At 37.0% G+C, this 12,576-nt stretch overlaps 1 protein-coding gene across 4 annotated transcripts in view; it reads right to left on the bottom strand.

Moving 5' to 3' along the window:
• Positions 1–12,576, bottom strand: part of CTTNBP2NL (CTTNBP2 N-terminal like) — a 66,361-nt gene that overhangs the window by 26,010 nt on the left and 27,775 nt on the right. The window contains exon 2 of one of the 4 annotated variants that reach the window (XM_027091059.1): positions 2,817–2,888. The exons of the other annotated variants lie outside the window; for them this stretch is intronic. The gene's annotated coding sequence lies outside the window, so the exon portion shown is untranslated. The remainder of the gene's footprint in view (positions 1–2,816; positions 2,889–12,576) is intronic. 4 annotated transcript variants of the gene reach the window in all.

Here is a 12,576-nt window from a genome sequence, read left to right as displayed (position 1 = left end):
AAGGGTTCTTACTTGGCTGAGAAGTAAAAGTGTTCACAATTAAAAGTGTACCAAGTAAACAGGAATAAGAAGCTTGTGGGGGAGAAGAGGGTCAAGGGGAGTATAGAGACAGGAAAGAATGATAAAAGGGGAACAGTGTGGTTTAAGAACCACAACGCAGTGAGAACAAGACATCAGGGCAGGCAAACGGAAGCAAGGACAATGCTAATTATACATCCTAACAAGCTCCATGTCACAAGTCAGAGGATGGGAAGATGGCAATTTCTATTGTCACTGCAGCCTTATGTAGAGGGAGGTAGCTAGCTATTCAGTTTCAACCAGCAGTCATACAGGTGGCTTGGGACTCCAGTCAAGGAAGGATCCCTTTTCTTTAGAGAATAGAATGGGGAGAGGGGTAAAAAAGCCAAGACTGAAAAGTAAAAGGTGGGCTGTAAGTGCATTGTAGGTTGTTTAATGATAATTTAAAATGTGAACTGGTAATGTTCATCACTACAGTAAAGCACTGAATATATGGTGAAACTGAGCATGTGAAAGTTGATCACTGCTACTGTTAATTCCAAGTTATTCCAACCCAAGAATGCCTTCATCTTCATGATAAAAGTCCACTGAAGGGGATCAGAATATGCCTGGATCAGAAGAACAGGAGATCTTTGTTTGGAGATATATGAGCTCTCCTTCTTTTTTATTTTAAAAAGGGGTGATACCATTAGGAAACTTTAAATGTCACCAAAGAGAAGAATGGGATAACCTAGACCCTTTCCCCATTTTAATCCCATAAGGAACAGGAAAACTGGCTCTATTCTAAACCTCTAAGACTTTGTTTTAGCACTCTTTTCCTTTAATGATTTCTAGGTCTGCTGTGTAGATGATAGTCATTCGTCCCACTGATGAAAGGTACTGTCAGGAAGGGAAGGACAAGAGACTGAAAGGAAGATTTGAAAGAGAAAAGAACTCAGAGCTATCAATTTGGAAAGCAGAGAAATGGGGGATAATGAAGATTTTGTGAAAGCCAAAAACAAAAACAAAAACAAAAACACTGGAGAAGCGGGGGATAATGAAATATATTCTGAAAGATAGAGAAAGGACATGTAATGTAGACAGATGCCCACAGGGGTCCTTAGCTGAAAAGTGTGGGGAACAATATTTTTTGTAAATATATCTAGATAGATGAAGAAAGATAAGCAACACTGTACTCTTAAAAAGTACTAACTATTTTCTCTGATGCTCTCAAAACTCTACTTACTAACCTCTTAGGGAATGCAGATTTCAATTTGATAGGAAAGGACACTGAGGTAAAATGTCACTTGATTTTTTTGTTTTTTAGTTGAATACAGATACATAGTGAAAAAAGGTGCATATCCTAATTATTTGTTATCCATTACTAAAAATATGGAAACAAACACAAAGCAATAATTTCCTGTCTGAAGAACAAATTGTTCTTTCTTAGTACAGGGGTGAGATATAAATAATGTCACTGAGTGGGAATTATCAGCAATAGTAAAATTATGAAACTTACCAACCGAAAAAAAATGCACAATGTGAGAGCTGTGAGTTAAGTTTTATTTGGGGCAAACTGAGGACTATAGCCTGGGAGACAGTCTCTCAGACAGCTCTGAAGAAATGCTCCGAAGAGGAAAGTGGGAAGGTCATATATACATTTTGGTGAAGGAGAATATGTGCAATCAAGCACACATTTTGGCAGAAGGTTGCTGCTAGTTACAGAGGAGCAGATGTCTCCGTTACTGATTTCAGTGCTTTTCTAGATATGAAAAGATGCGAGAAATTGGGCTTGTAAAATTTTCTCCTGAAAATATCTACCTGAAGGCCTGTTCTGCCAGTTTCTTGCAGGGCACAGAGTGCCTCATTCCTGAGCTCTGCCCTGAACTCCTTTCAGGGTGTGTTGAAGGTCAGCAACTGCAGTGGCTAGTGACTTCATTCTTGTAGAACCAGATGGCAAGTGACAAGTTTTAGTTGGCAAACTATATTACTATAGTTAAGCCTCTCTTCTCAAAAATATGAATTAATAAATGGAAACCTATTTTTTTGGCCTTTGTTCTTGCATTTATTTTATTTTTTTTAAACATCTTTACTGGAGTATAATTGCTTTACAATAGTGTGTTAGTTTCTGCTTTATAACAAAGTAAATCAGTTATACATATACATATATCCCCATATCTCCTCCCTCTTGCGTCTCCCTCCCACTCTCCCTATCCCACCCCTCTAGGTAGTCACAAAGCACCCAGCTGATCTCCCTGTGCTATGCAGCTGCTTCCCATTAGCTATTTTACATTTGGTAGTGTATATATGTCAACACCATTCTCTCACTTCGTCCTAGCTTGCCCTTCCCCCTCCCCATGTCCTCAAGTCCATTCTCTACGTCTGTGTCTTTATTCCTGTCCTACCCCTAGGTTCTTCAGAAACTTTTTTTTTTCTTTAGATTCCATATATATGTGTCAGCATACGGTATTTGTTTTTCTCTTTCTGACTTACTTCACTCTGTATGACAGACTCTAGGTCCATCCACCTCACTACAAATAACTCAATTTCATTTCTTTTTATGGCTGAGTAATATTCCATTGTATATATGTGCCACATCTTCTTTATCCATTCATCTTTCGATGGACACTTAGGCTGCTTCCATATCCTGGCTATTGTAAACAGTGCTGCAATGAACATTGTGGTACATGTCTCTTTTTGAATTATGGTTTTCTCACAGTATAATGGCAACCTAGTTTTTGAGGCTTGAATACATTCAAGTTAAACTTAAAGGGCCTTAACTTACTCTCTCGGATGACAAATATTTCTGAAGAACTTACCACATTCTAGATATCTGGGATGCAATGCAGCAAGATAAACAAAGTACCTGACCCTCATGAAGCTTATATTTACTGAAAAAAAGAAATATGAAATATAAAGAAATGAGAGATGAAAATATATAATCTGTGAAGCTATCAGCACAGTAGACAAATTATTACTAATCTAGTACAAAGAAAAAGATAAAACACGTTAAGTATGATTCAACTGTACAAAAATTTATTAGGTATGCTTATATGAGAAGTTCTATATATGAAGTTTCAAATCAGTAAGAAGAGACTTCTGAATTAAATAATAACACTATCTCTTACTCATTTCTACCAATGAATTCAGTCTTTTGTTGAACAGACAACATGTTAGGTATTGAATTAAATTAAAAAATTTTTTTGGAACTTATGCGTATCTTAGCACTCATTGGGTGAAGTTGATTTTTGAGGCAGAAAATACTTTTCGTTGTTGTTTTTTTAATAAATTTATTTATTTTTGGCCGCATTGGGTCTTTGTTGCTGTGTGCGGGCTTTCTCTAGTTGCGTCAAGCGCGGGCTACTCTTCGTTGTGGTGTGCGGGCTTCTCATTGCGGTGGCTTCTCTTGTTGTGGAGCATGGCTAGGCACGTGGGCTTCAGTAGTTGTGGCGCGTGGGCTCAGCAGTTTTGGCTCGTAAGCTCTAGAGTGTAGGCTCAGTAGTTGTGGCGCATGGACTTAGTTGCTCCGCAGCATGTGGGATCTTCCCGGACCAAGGCTCGAACCCCAGTCCCCAACATGGGCAGGCGGATTCTTAACCACTGAGCCACCAGGGAAGCCCCTTGTTGTTAAATGATGAAATATTATGAACTACATACATGAAACTGAAGACAAGAAAAGTACTTTGAAGGGCTGTAGGTCTCTTGCTATGATATTAGAATTTCCTAAAATTTTAATCATGTGGCTTCTCATACATATGTTGTCAGCTTTACTTAATTTGAGTCCATGACCTGTGAAAGAATCTACTCTGGAAGAATAACTTTTAGGTATCCTGCACAAAGGCAGAATTTGAAAATTAGGCAGAAATTTAGTCTGCTTTTCTGGGGAGAAAATCAGGGATATAGAGGTAGCAAGCTCGTGCTTTCCCTAGGCATGCTATACTTGTCTCTACTCCCTTAACTATATATTCAAATTAACACAGACTTCTGTGAGAAGTATAAACTATCTAGAAGATCGGTAAAAAGTAAATGTTGTTCTTAACTCCTTGCCATCCCATTGCTCACACTATATTTCTTACAAATATAATTTTTATTTTAATTTCATCATTAGTGAATGACTACTTTCTCATAAAATTTTAATTCCATAGATAAAGCTGAAGTCCTTCCTAAACATAACCCAATCTCTCTTTCTTTTCCAAAGGTTCTTAGTATGATGGGCATCCTTCCAGACCTTTTCCAAGCACAGATGTGTGTGTAGGGGTGTGTGTGTGTGTGTAATTACAGAGGTATTATTTTAAAACTGTTTTGCAACTTGTTTTCACTTATTGTGTCTTAGAGAATTTTCTAAGTCAGTAAGTACATAGCTTATTTTCCTCCTTTAAAAAGAAGCAATTACATAATATTCCATATTAAGGATGTACCAGTTACACACCTATACTTTACTGATGGATATTTTAGGCTGTTCGTAGTTTTCAAATACTGTATTATACAATACTGCAATGAGCATCCTTGTGCAGATACAAGAATAGTTTGGTGGAATAGATTTACTGCTGCGCTGTTCTAAGGAAATAATTTCCTATATAATAAAATTCTCAGTTTGATTCTATAAATGCTCCTCTTCCATAAAGATTTTCAGTGAACACACAAGATGGTTTCCTCCTATTCTTTCAAGTTAATCTGACAATTAGCTGAACTGAAATACTAAACGATGGACCACAGGCTTTAACTTTAGAAGCAGCTCTTTGCCTTTGTTTCTTTTCTCTTTATGGGGGCAACTAGAAATAACCTCTGATTAATCCCAAATCACAAGGCTAACACATGGAAGGAAGACACAATAAGAGGAAGTCAAAATAACAGGAATAAGCTGTTTCCCTTTTTTATTTGTTTTAGTTTCAGGCTGAAAAATGCAATGAAGTTCCCCACTGCTGTACTCTTTTCTGAAGCTTTCCCCAACTGCCAGAGAACTGTATATTCTCTAAATAGGTAGCATTTTTACAATCTGAATTCCCCCTTTCTTTCCTCAAAGACATAAGAAAAACAGCCCACAGGAAGATGCCAGTTAAATGATAAATGTGCTTATTTTTCTGGCACCTTTACTCTTAAACCCCCTAAATGCCACAATTTGTAATGTAAATGATGACATGTGATAAAAAGCTATGTCTTATTTTTTCATTTACTATTATCTTAGAGAATAGCAAATAGCTGATCAGACAATTACTGAGTTCACTGTTTTATGAGGCCCAATGTTTTTCTGAATGCAACAAAGATACTTAATTACTTAAGAATGTAGTCTTCTTTTTTTACAGATACCCAATTTATAAACATCCCATACGTATGACCAGCCTTTCCTGCTTCTTTTGGCTCTTTTGTGCCAGAGTACCCTACCACCAAACCTGGTACCTTCCTTTCACTAATTTCATTCCCTTCCCAGGGCAGACCATTTTGGGGGTTCCTACCATTCTCAAGGGAACCAAGTCAAGGGGAAGGAAGGAAGAGGCTTTGTGAGATGTATTTCTGGCTTCACCAGTTACAACTTAATACTGTTTCTTTTTTCTTTTACTGTGCACACTGTTCTGTGCCTTATTCTTTAACTTACTATACGTTGGAGAATGTTATAAGATCTAGCTCTCATAAAGATCTTCTCTTTAAGGTTTGCATAGGATTCTACTGTACAATATACCATAATTTACTGACCAGAACCCTAATACGTAAGTTGTTTTCAGCATTTTGCTGCTATGACAATGTTGCAATAAATATCCTTACACTTACACTTTATTGTATAGGTCTAAGTACATCTATAGCAAAAATTTCTAGATATGGATCATGAAACTAGGTTAATCGGGGTCACAGTCAGCATTTAAAGAAAAATAAAGTACAAAAGAAAACAGTGTAGTATAGCATGGTATAGTGTAAATATTATACAGAGTATAAAAAAACATACAGTGTACGTTTTAGTGAAATTTTTGTTTTAGTTAATATATGTATGTGGGTGTGTTTGTGTGTCCTGGATTGTGGCAAAATGGTGAAATGTACTTAATAAAATGTTTGGAGGATGTGGGGAAGGCGCCCCTGCTAACCTGACAGTCAAGTCGTGGAACTGCCTGGGTCTGCCTCTCCGTTCAACCAGCCATTATGTCCTCTCCATGACCTCCTCCAGCTGGATTTTAGCTTGGACAAACCACTCTCCCTGACCCACTGTTGGTCCACCACTGGAAAGAATAATTACCGTGTGGCTGACAGAGTATTGGTGCTCCGGCCAGGTGTCAGGCCTGTGCCTCTGAGGTGGGAGAGCTGAGTTCAGGACATTGATCCACCAGAGACCTCCTAGCTCCACGTAATATCAAATGGTGAAAGCTCTCCCAGAGATCTCCATCTCAATGCTAAGACCCATCTCCACTCAACAACAAGCAAGCTCCAGTGCTGGACACCCTATGCCAAACAACTAGCAAGACAGGAACACAACCCCATCCATTAGCAGAAGGCTGCCTAATATCATAAGGTCACAGACACCCCAAAGCACACCACTGGACGTGGTCCTGCACACCAGAAAGACAAGATCCAGCCTCATCCACCAGAACACAGGCACTAGTCCCCTCCACCAGGAAGCTTAGACAACACACTGAACCAACCTTACCCACTGGGGGCAGACACCAAAAACAATGGGAACTATGAACCTGCAGCCTGCGAAAAGGAGACCCCAAACACAGTAAGTTAAGCAAAATGAGAAGACAGAGAAACACACAGCAGTTGAAGGAGCAAGGTAAAAACCCACCAAACCAAACAAATGAAAAGGAAAGAGGCAGTCTACCTGAAAAAGAATTCAGAGTAATGATCGTAAAGATGATCCAAAATCCAGGAAATAGAATGGAGAAAATACGTGAAACATTTAACAAGGACCTAGAAGAACTAAAGAGCAAACCATCAATGATGAACAACCCAATAAATGAAATTTAAAATTCTCTAGAAGGAATCAATAGCAGAATAACTGAGGCAGAAGAATGAATAAGTGACCAGGAAGATAAAATAGCTGAAATAACTACTGCAGAGCAGAATAAAGAAAAAAGAATGATAAGAATTGAGGACAGTCTCAGAGACCTCTGGAACAACATTAAACGCACCAGCATTCAAATATAGGGGTCCTAGAAGAAGAAGAGAAAAAGAAGGGGACTGAGAAAATATTTGAAGAGATTATAGTTGAAAACTTCCCTAATATGGGAAAGGAAATAGTCCATCAAGTCCAGGAAGTGCAGAGTCCCATACAGGATAAATCCAAGCAGAAACATGCCAAAACACATATCAATCAAACTACCAAAAATTACATACAAAGAAAAAATATTAAAAGCAGCAAGGGAAAAGCAACAAATAACATACAAGGGAATCCCCATAAGATTAACAGCTGATCTTTCAGCAGAAACTCTGAAAGCCAGAAGGGAGTGGCAGGACATATTTAAAGGGATGAAAGGGAAAAACCTATAACCAAGACTACTCTACCCACAAGGATCTCATTTAGATTTGACAGAGAAATTAAAACCTTTACAGACAAGCAAAAGCTAAGAGAATTCAGCACCACCAAACCAGCTTTACAACAAATGCTAAAGGAACTTCTCTAAGCAGGAAACAGAAGAGAAGGAAAAGACCTACAATAACAACCCAAAACAATTAAGAAAATGGGAATAGGAACATACATATCGATAATTACCTTAAATGTAAATGGATTAAATGCTCCCACCAAAAGACACAGACTGGCTGAATGGATACAAAAACAAGACCCATATATATACTGCCTACAAGAGACCTATTTCAGACCTAGGGGCACATACAGACTGAAAGTGAGGGGATGGAAAAAGATATTCCATGCAAATGGAAATCAAAACAAAGCTGGAATAGCAATTCTCATATCAGACAAAACAGACTTTAAAATAAAGACTATTACAAGAGACAAAGAAGGACACTACATAATGATCAAGGGATCAATCCAAGGAGAAGATATAACAATTGTAAATATTTATGCACCCAACATAGGAGCACCTGAATACATAAGGCAAATACTAACAGTCATAAAAGGGGAAATCGACAGTAACACAATCATAGGAGGGGACTTTAACACCCCACTTTCACCAATGGACAGATCATCCAAAATGAAAATAAATAAGGAAACACAAGCTTTAAATGATACATTAAACAAGATGGACTTAATTGATATTTATAGGACATTCCATCCAAAACCAACAGAATACACTTTGTTCTCAAGTGCTCATGGAACATTCTACAGGATAGATCATATCTTGGGTCACAAATCATGCGTTGGTAAATTTAAGAAAATTGAAATCATATCAAGTATTTTTCTGACCACAACGCTATGAGACTAGATATCAATTACAGGAAAAAAAACTGTAAAAAATACAAACACATGGATGCTAAACAATACACTACTTAATAACCAAGAGATCACTGAAGAAATCAAAGAGGAAATCAAAAAATACCTAGAAACAAATGACAATGAAAACACGACTACCCAAAACCTATGGGATACAGCAAAAGCAGTTCTAAGACAGAAGTTTATAGCAATACAATCCTACCTCAAGAAACAAGAAACACCTCAAATCAACAACCTAAGCTTACACCTAAAGCAATTAGAGAAAGAAGAACAAAAAAACCCCAAAATTAGCAGAAGGAAAGAAATCATAAAGATCAGATCAGAAATAAATGAAAAAGAAATGAAGGAAACGACAGAAAGATCAATTAAACTAAAAGCTGGTTCTTTGAGAAGATAAACAACATTGATAAACCATTAGCCAGACTCATCAAGGAAAAAAGGGAGAAGACTCAAATCAACAGAAGTAGAAATGAAAAAGAAGTAAAAACTGACACTGCAGAAATACAAAAATCATGGGAGATTACTATAAGCAGCTATATGCCAATAAAATGGACAACCTGGAAGAAATGGACAAATTCTAAGAAAAGCACAACCTTCCAAGACTGAACCAGGAAAAAAATAGAAAATATAAACAGACCAATCACAAGCACTGAAATTGAGACTGTGATTAAAAATCTTCCAACAAACAAAAGCCCAGGACCAGATGGCGTCACAGGTGAATTCTATCAAAGATTTAGAGAAGAGCTAACACCCATCCTTTTCAAACTCTTCCAAAATATAGCAGAGGGAGGAACACTCCCAATCTCATTCTACGAGGCCACCATTGCCCCGATACCAAAACCAGACAAATATGTCACAAAGAAAGAAAACTACAGGTCAATATCACTGATGAACACAGATGCAAAAATCCTCAACAAAATACTAGCAAACAGAATCCAGTAGCACATTAAAACAATCATACACCATGATCAAGTGCGGTTTACCCCAGGAATGCAAGGATTCTTTAATATACGCTAATCAATCAATGTGATAAAGCATATTAACAAACTGTAGGAGAAAAACCATATGATCATCTCAATAGACGAAGAAAAACCTTTTGAGAAAATTCAACACCCATTTATGATAAAAACCCTCCAGTAAATAGGCATAGAGGGAAGTTACCTCAACATAATGAAGACCATATATGACAAACCCACAGCCAGCATTGTTCGCAATGGTGGAAAACTGAAACCATTTCCTCTAAATTCAGGAATAAGACAAGGGTGTAAACTCTCACCACTGTTATTCAACGTAGTTTTGGAAGTTTCAGCCACAGCTATCAAAGAAAAAGAAATAAAAGCGATCCAAATCGGAACAGAAGTAAAGCTGTCACTGTTTGCAGATCACATGATACTATACAAAGAGAATCCTAAAGATGCTAACAGAAGAGTACTAGAGCTAATCGATACAAAATTAATGCACAGAAATCTCTTGCATTCCTATACACTAATGATGAAAAATTTGAAAGAGAAATTAAGGAAACACTCCCATTTACCACTGCAACAAAAAGAATAAAATACGTAGGAATAAACCTACCTAAGGAGACAAAAAACCTGTGTGCAGAAACTATAAGACACTGATGAAAGAAATTAAAGATGATACAAACAGATGGAGACATGTACCATGTTCTTGGATTGGAAGAATCAACACTGTGAAAATGACTATACTACCCAAAGCAATCTACAGATTCAATGCAACCCCTAGGCATTTTTCATAGAACTAGAACAAAAAATTTCACAATTTGTATGGAAACACAAAAGACCCCAAATAGCCACAGCAATCTTCAGAAAGAAAAACGGAGCTGGAGGAATCTGACTCCCTGACTTCAGACTATATTACAAAGCTACAGTAATCAAGACAGTATGGTACTGGCACAAAAACAGAAATATAGATCAATGGAACAGGATAGAAAGCCCAGAGATAAACCCACACACATATGGTCACCTTATATTTGATAAAGGAGGCAAGAATATATAATGGAGAAAAGACAGCCTCTTCAATAAGTGGTGCTGGGAAAACTGGACAGCTACATGTAAAAGAATGAAATTAGAACACTCCCTAATACCACACACAAAAATAAGCTCAAAATGAATTAAAGACCTAAGTGCAAGGCCAGACACTATAAAACTCTTAGAGGAAAATATAAGCAGAACACTCTATGACATAAATCACAGCAAGATCCTTTTTGACCCATCTCCTAGAGAAATGGAAATAAAAACAAAAATAAACAAATGGGACCTAATGAAACTTCAAAGCTTTTGCACGGCAAAGGAAACCATAGCCAAGATGAAAAGACAACCCTCAGAATGGGAGAAAATATTTGCAAATGAAGCAACTGACAAAGGATTAATCTCCAAAATTTACAAGCAGCTCATGCAGGTCAATATTGAAAAAAAACAAACAACCCAATCCCAAAATGGGCAGAAGACCCAAATAGACATTTCTCCAAAGATATACAGATTGCCGACAAGCACATGAAAGGATGCTCAACATCACTAATCATTAAAGAAATGCAAGTCAAAACTACAATGAGGTATCACCTCACACCAGTCAGAATGGCCATCACCCAAAAATCTACAAACAATAAATGCTGGAGAGGGTGTGGAGAAAAGGGAACCCTCTTGCACTGTTGGTGGGAATGTAAACTGATACAGCCACTATGGAGAACAGTATGGTGGTTCCTTAGAAAACTAAACATAGAACTACCATATGACCCAGCCATCCCACTACTGGGCATATACCCTGAGAAAACCATAACTCAAAAAGAGTCATGTACCACAATGTTCACTGCAGCTCTATTTACAATAGCCAGGACATGGAAGCAACCTAAGTGTCCACTGAAAGATGAATGGATAGAGAAGATGTGGCACACATATACAATGGAATATTACTCAGCCATAAAAAGAAACGAAATTGAGTTATTTGTAGTGAGGTGGATGGACCTAGGGACTGTCATACAGAGTGAAGTAAGTCAGAAAGAGGAAAACAAATACCATATGCTACAACATATATATGGAACATTAAAAAAAAAAAGGTTCTGAAGAACCTAGGGGCAGGACAGGAATAAAGATGCAGACATAGACAATGGACTTGAGGACACGGGGAGGGGGAAGGGTAAGCTGGGACAAAGTGAAAAATTGCCATGGACTTATATATACTACCAAGTGTAAGACAGCTACTGGGAAGCAGCCGCATAGCACAGGGAGATCAGCTCGGTGCTTTGTGACCACCTAGAGGGGTGGGATAGGGAGGGTGGGAGGGAGAGGCAAGAGAGAGGAGATATGGGGGTATATGTATAGCTGATTCACTTTGTTATAAAGCAGAAACTAACATACCATTGTAAAGCAATTATAGTCCAATAAAGATGTTAAATAAAATGTTTGAAAGACTCCAATAAAGAAGTTAAAAAAAAAAAGTTTGAAAGACAGCTCTTTAGACTCTGGTATGATATCTTTATTGCAGCCTTCTTTTTTGTCCCCCTAAACTCTGTGATCTTTTTATTGGATAACTTGGTAACTTAGGTTTTTCAGACAGAGGCAATTCAGTCATTTAGACTGGGTTGGAAAACAATAATATTAACAATATCAGGAACAACAAAAAAGGAAGAATTCAACTATGGTTCTATATAGCTCTAATATCTTTTCCTAACGAAGTAAATAATATATGGTTAAGTTACCTTCTTAGAGTGAGTTTTACTAAACAGATATTGAGCAAGAAGTAGTTGTATAAGATTACTGCTATTTAAAAACAAATGTTTCTGATTTTAAATTATTTATATATAATACAGAAGTTTTAATGAAAAAAATTAAAATATAATATGATTCCACACCCAGGGACAACCACATTCAAACTACAAATGTCAATCTATTTGCTTGAGTCATATATATATATATACACACACACACACACACACACACACACACATATATACACACACACAAATGTTATATAATTATATATATACAATAATAAATATGTTATTCTTTATAATTGAGGTTAAAGTATATATTTATTTTTAAAAAACTTGTTCTGACAATAATTGATTGATTACTGAAGTATAGTTGATTTACAATGTTTCAGGTGCAGCAAAGTAATTCAGTATATATATAAACTTTTTCAGATTCTTTTCCATTATAGGTTATTACAAGATACCGAATATAGTTCCC

This window comes from Aethalodelphis obliquidens, unplaced genomic scaffold (genome assembly GCF_003676395.1).
Source record: "Aethalodelphis obliquidens isolate GAN/ISIS:26980383/991018 unplaced genomic scaffold, ASM367639v1 scaffold70, whole genome shotgun sequence".
NCBI lineage: Eukaryota > Metazoa > Chordata > Mammalia > Artiodactyla > Delphinidae > Aethalodelphis > Aethalodelphis obliquidens.
The sequence above is the reverse complement of the archived record's forward strand: the minus strand, read 5'-3'. Positions and strand labels throughout refer to the sequence as shown.